Source organism: Bidens hawaiensis, unplaced genomic scaffold (genome assembly GCF_021521415.1).
Source record: "Bidens hawaiensis isolate Kalapana, Puna unplaced genomic scaffold, B.hawaiensis_p1.1 tig00026590_1, whole genome shotgun sequence".
Lineage (NCBI taxonomy): Eukaryota > Viridiplantae > Streptophyta > Magnoliopsida > Asterales > Asteraceae > Bidens > Bidens hawaiensis.
The window spans coordinates 72,931-79,612 of record NW_027494268.1 but is presented as its reverse complement, the minus strand read 5'-3'; positions in this window follow the sequence as shown (position 1 = coordinate 79,612).

Below are 6,682 nucleotides of genomic sequence, written 5' to 3'. Positions count from 1 at the left end.
TTATTTAGGTGGTACATGCGTTGTTTCTAAGGCTACTAACAATGAAACAAAACTTTGGGATAGGAAATTGTGGCATGTTAATCTATAGAAGATGAACAAACTAGTTAAACGTGAACATGTAATTAGTTTACCCACAAGGGAGTTCAAGCTAGATAACAACTATTCCACATGCATGAAGGGCAAACAACACAAATGATCAAATAAGACAAAGTTGGTTAACTCCATTGATCAAGTGATTGAAGTGCTTCATATGGATATTTTTGGTCATGTGAGTGTTCCAAGTATTGGCAAGAAGAGATTTTTTTTTGTTGTCATTGATGATTTCTCAAGGTTTACATGGGTATATTTTCTCCCAACAAAGGATGAAGCTGCTGAGTTGATCAAGGGATATGTAACCATAATGGAAAATCAATTGGAGAAAAGAGTTAAAGTGTTAAGAAGTGAAATTGGTACAGATTTCAAGAATGGTTTGATGTTTGAGTTTTGCAATTAAGAAGGAGTATTACCACATTTCAGTGCTCCTAGAAATGCATAGTAGAATTGTGTTGTACAAAGAAGATATATGACACTTATTGTAGCTGAAAGCACATGATTGCAGATGCCTATCTACCTGTCTCCTATTGGTATGAAGCTATAAACACAACTTGTTATGTTCAAAACAAGGTGCTCTCCTCAATAAAAGCCATAACAAAACCGTTATGTGATTTTGTTCAATAGGAAACCATATATCAAGTTCCTTTAGCCTTTTGGCTGCAAATCTTCTTTCTTGAATACAACAGATTATTTGAACAAATTTTCACAAGTAAGGCACATAAAGTATATGTGAAAGATCATCTGAGTGTGGTTGAGACATCTGAGAAGTGTTCAATGACAACCAATTCAATAGAGTTGATGGTCCAAGTAGGTTCTTTGACCTTGATAATCTCATCAAGTTTTTCAATATCCAACCTAACAATATCGAAGCAAGTGCATATCAAACTTTCTTTCCTGAAGCAACTAATGAAGTGAAATTAGATTTGGACATACTATGCTCCAAAGTTGACAATGAAGGAAATGAGTTTGATTTTGTGTTGAAAAAATTTGTTGAAGGTGAAGATGTTGTTGAGGAAGCTGACAATTTTGAAGAAACCCTTGGTATAACCATTGAAGTTACTGTTCGTGAAGAACATGAAGAAGATGCTCCCGCCACCATGTTTGAAGCTTTGTTCAACAAGGACAGTCCTTCTGCCTCATCAATTTCAGCTAAAACAACTGAAAATCTAGAGTTGGATACTTCCAACCTTGTTCCTGAAATTACCATTGGTACAATTGTTCAAACAACTGCTACACAAAGAAATCATCCTATTGATAACATTATTGGATATTTTCATGAAAGAGTGACCAAAATTGGATCTGAAACTGCTAACATCTGCTTATTTTATTGTTTTCAATTCCAGGTTGAACCAAAGAACATTGAATAAGCATTGAAAGACAACAACTGGGTGACAACTGTAAATACGTTATAGGAGCCAAGATCTAATCGCTAAGACGATACATCAATCCGATACACGAAACGATACTTTAAATGAATAACTTAATATACTTTATGGTGAATACATTGATGATGAATACATTATGTCTAGATAGAATACAACATGGTAACGATACCTTGATAAATTAAGCACAGATCTTTACCTAATGTGAATAGGAACTGCTTATATATAGGCCTAGGCCCCATTCGTTAGCATCTCTAACGAATGGGGTATTCCCATAAAGAATGAGCTCCTATTCTTTATATCTCTTTAAATAATGGGGATGAACTTATCGAATGAGCATCCATTCATTATATCTACATAATGAATGGGCTCCTAACTTAACGAATAGCCTAGTCTATAACGAATGGACCCATTCGCTATACAATCCATAACGAATGGCCATATTAGATTAAATTTTTTCTAAAATCCTCTTTTTTAACCAATAACGAATGAGTCTCAAAGAACGAATGGGGCTTCATTCATTATGCCATACGTTAATCTGATCACTATTCGTTAATCAGTCTCTCATTCGTCAAAATAGTGTCGTCATACGTTAACAGCATGTTCTCATTCGTTACTAATGAACCAATGAGTCACATTCGTTATAAATAACACCCCTCATTCGTTATAACCATCCTCATACATTAAACTTAGTCCACATTCGTTATACCCGTTCACGCATTGCCTTCATACGTTAAGATAGTCACATTCGTTTGATCCAATAACGAATGAGCCCACATGCGTTTGATCCGATAACGAACGAGTCCACATTCGTTAGACACAATAATGTAAAACACATTCGTTAATCTCATTACCGAATGGACTTCATACATTAAAAAATGGCCTCATTTGTTAATAACTCGTAACGAATGGGTACAGTAAATTAATGAATGAGTCATTAAATTAGTTATTGTTCACCGGAATAACGTGTTTCGCCGGGACATTCAGTTAGATCGCCGGACAAACAATTATCTTCATCGGAAAACTCATAATCAAGCTTCATCAATGGTGGATGATCATAAAAACTCATTCAAATCTAATATTATCATCCCAAATTCACCATGAATATTTGAAAATACATTACAAACCTGATTCAAACATCTATTTCATCAAAATCAATCTGAATCACCATCAATTAAATAAACCACCTCTTCAAGTTTAACCAATGTCAACCAATGGCAGATTACTAAATTCAGTAAATTAAACCTCTAAACTACACAGAAGGCTTTGGATTTCATAAATAAACACAAATAATACATGAATTCAAACATTCAATCACTGATTTGATCCAAATATGATCAAACAGTAACCGAAACTTGAAGAACACGAAGAACAACATCTTGATCAGAATTTTGCAGCGATTTGATGTAGCACGAACAACCAACTTCTCTGATACCAGTTGTAAATACGTTATACGAGCCAAGATCTAGCCGATAACACGATACATCAATTCGATACACGAAATGATACTATAAACGAATACTTTAATACACTTTATGGTAAATACATTAATGATAATTACATTATGTCTAGAGAGAATCGGACATGGTTGTTGTACCTTGATAATTAAGCACAGATCTACACCTAATGTGAATAGGAACTGCCTATATATAGGCCTAGGCCTCATTCGTTAACATCTCTAACAAATGGGGTATTCCCATCACGATTTAGCTCTCATTCTTTATATCTCTATAACGAATGGGGAATAACTTAACGAATGAGCAACCGTTCATTATATCTCCATAACGAATGGGCTCCTAACTTAATGAACAGCCTGGTCTTTAACAAACGGACCCACTCGCTATAAAATCCATAGCGAATGACCATATTGCATTAAACATAAAGACTAGACCATCTCTATCTTATTTGATCGACTACAGAAAAAATAATTTTGCACTTACAAAAGCTATGTGTGGCATGTAATCCATGTTCAACCTTAATGTTTGATATTGAAATATATACCAAAATTTGAAAATGTGTTCTATCATTAAAAGTTTGCGACCAAGCAGTAGGAGGTTATAGTCAATTTGGGGTGATCTGGAGAAATCTAAATAAGCTTCGAGAAGAGATAGGAGACATCATAAGTCCAATAGTGGTGTCCATTTAACTCTAATGCATAAATTGAACCTTAATCATATTACTGATGCAATTAAATTTATGCTAAGTTAAGAAATACCTGTTATTAACATGCCTTATATGTCATAATAATACTAAGATTGAAATACTGTAAAGTGATTTGGACAGTATGATTTCATGTTCAGATCTTTCCAAAAATATATTTCGTTTGATTAAACTAAAACTTGATCTCATTTTACCAAGGTGCATAAGCTTTAATAAACCAAAGTGTCAAAATTTTCTTTACATAACCAGTTTGAGTTAAGTTTAATAAGCTTCTTTGTCTTTGTTTGTTTTTATGCTCACAATTGTTATATTTTTACATATTTTGCTATCCAGCATGATTTCTGTGTTTCTAAGTATATTTGAGCATACTTCCGTTCTTATTTTACTATCTTAAGTGTTTCGAGTATACTATGTCTATTGAGAGCATACTTTGTTCTTTCGAGCATACTGTTTATGCATTTGAGTAAAGTGAATGTTCATATGTTTATTACATCTTGTCTTTGTATTCGAGCATAGTTAGTTAGAATGCGAGCATGATTTACGTGTTTCAAGATGCTTTTAGGAACTTTCTCAGAAGTTATCATTAGGAAGTTAATTGATCTCAAGTAAGGTAGTGTTCTTGATGATTTTTAGTTGGTTGTCATACTTGTAACATGTTTGTCGAGTAACCTTGTATATTCGAGTATACTAGCTTCAATTACTACTTAATATATTTTCTAAGAATTATGTTTGATTCAGTATTCTTGATCGTTATTCCTCGAACATGCTTGTAATCTTTATTTCGAGCGTACTTGAGCATTATTTTGCTTGGCAATTTGCTCGAGCATAATTACTGTTTGTGTTTAAATAACTTTTAGAGTATTTTTGTGTCTTTCTTGTGCAAAACGACACAGTCTTTTGAAATGCACTACCAGAAAACATTTTGTATAGAAGGGGGACTAAATATTTTTCCAAACACTATACATTCTCTTCCACAATACGATTGCTTGCTCGTGCCCTAAACACATACTTCTCTCTCAATAAAACTAATTGTTAGCATACTTTTGAAATCCGACTTGGTAAGTGCTTGACTATCGATTTCTGACACCTAAATTCTAGGTTTAGGGTTTCAATTTTACTGTTTGATTATCGGTTTATTTTGTGTGTAGGTTAACAATTGTCAAAAAACAGGTTCTTAAATACATATTTCTTTCTTTGATTCTTATTTCTTTTAAGTTTAGCTATCTCGTCCAATAGCCATTTGGTGTTTGAATGTGTTTATTATTTGTGTAGACCTGACGGCCTGAGAGAGCTAGAGCTAACAGATGATTGATAAACTCATATAGAATAACATACAGATCTATTTATCTAATATATATATGTTATTGATATATTAATGAACGAAGTGTGTGAGTGATTAAACGGACAAAGTAACGGCACAGAGAGAATACTTAAATCACACTTCAATTAAACAGGCTGGATCAACCTATATATAGAATACGAACGCCATTCGTTACACATTATGCAACGAATGGCCTTCATTTGTCTTCGTTACATAAAATAACAAATATGTATAGCCAATGACTTATTCGCTATAGCCCATTTGTCAACATTCCATGATGAATGGATACGTATCAATAACAATTAATGTCCATTCGTTAAACATCGTGAATGAATGGACACGAGAAACATAATAATTATCATTCGTTAAAAAAGCTTAACGAATGACTTACATAATGATAATGAATGGGCTTGTAATTACTAAAATACCCTAACATTAAAATAATAATTACAAATATTACAAAGATTCAAGACGACCAAAACTGCGCACTAACAAACACCCTCTTGTCTTGTGCTCTTTGTCTTTAAATTACGTGAATCTCATAGTCTTCCAATCACGACAACTATGAATTCTAACGCGTGGCATACACGAAAAACACATTGAAATTTCATAGCTCGATCATAGTCTTCACGTCTAGCAAACAAAATATTGTTCTTGTACAAAAAATCTTTGTCGGTCTCTGATAAATTCACGAGCCACAATAGGTCGATGACTCGTATAAAATTAGTCTTCAACCCTTTTCCCAACACGATGACCGCCTCGCCTGTTTTTTTGTTGTAGTACCACTGATTAAATGACAGATGAAGATCTTGCGGAAAGGTCTTCACCGGTACTCGCTTCATAGTCTTTGGTGGCTTTACTTTAAGAACGAGCTTCCTCCAACCAGTACGAGGATCGATCTAATTAATGTATTTCCTGGTTGGCACCTGCGGTTTAAAGAAATTAAACCAGTGGTTGACCTTAAAGAGCATATGTTGATGAATACATCCTGCTAATTGATTTTTACTACAGGGAATGGCCGATTGGCTAGCGTCCGCACATCCCACCTCGGCAGTGAGAGAACATCAGTAATATATTGAAAGTATTGAACGCCATTCTCCCACTTAACAATACAAACCCTTAACTCCAAATCATATAACCACGATACGATGTCACCTTTGACGGTTTGCACGACTTTGAACGTAGTCTTCTGCTTTACTTTAGCGCGTGCACTGACATCGAGTTTGTGTTATTAATCAACATATCGATAAGCTTCAATATTCTTCAAAGTCAGGGATTTATTGTGATCCCCAAACCAACCCTCAGAATTAGGATCCAACGAACTTGACCTCTTTGCCGACACTTTCTCTCTCTACTTGGTTGCCTTCTCAAGATGATCTTCAGCTGCTTTAACATATTCTTCAGTGAATGATGGAACACCCTGTCATGTTGCCTTATCAAGGCCTAGTTTATGAGTAATTACCTCTTTTGATATACCTGTCATGTCGGAGTGTTTGAAGGAAAATGTAGATTTTCGTTGCTTGAGGAAGAATACTAGATCCTCTTCAATGTTAGTAGGGATACTGGATCCTAGGAAAACCTTTACGTCTAGATCCTCAAGGTCCAAGGGTACTTTTTTCAGGTCTTGTTCTCGAGCTTCCAGCACATTCCTAGGATGTTGCTATAGTTGCTATGCTACCGTTTGCTTAGCCGTCGGTTTCATGGATGAGAAGTAGTAGTTCTTAGC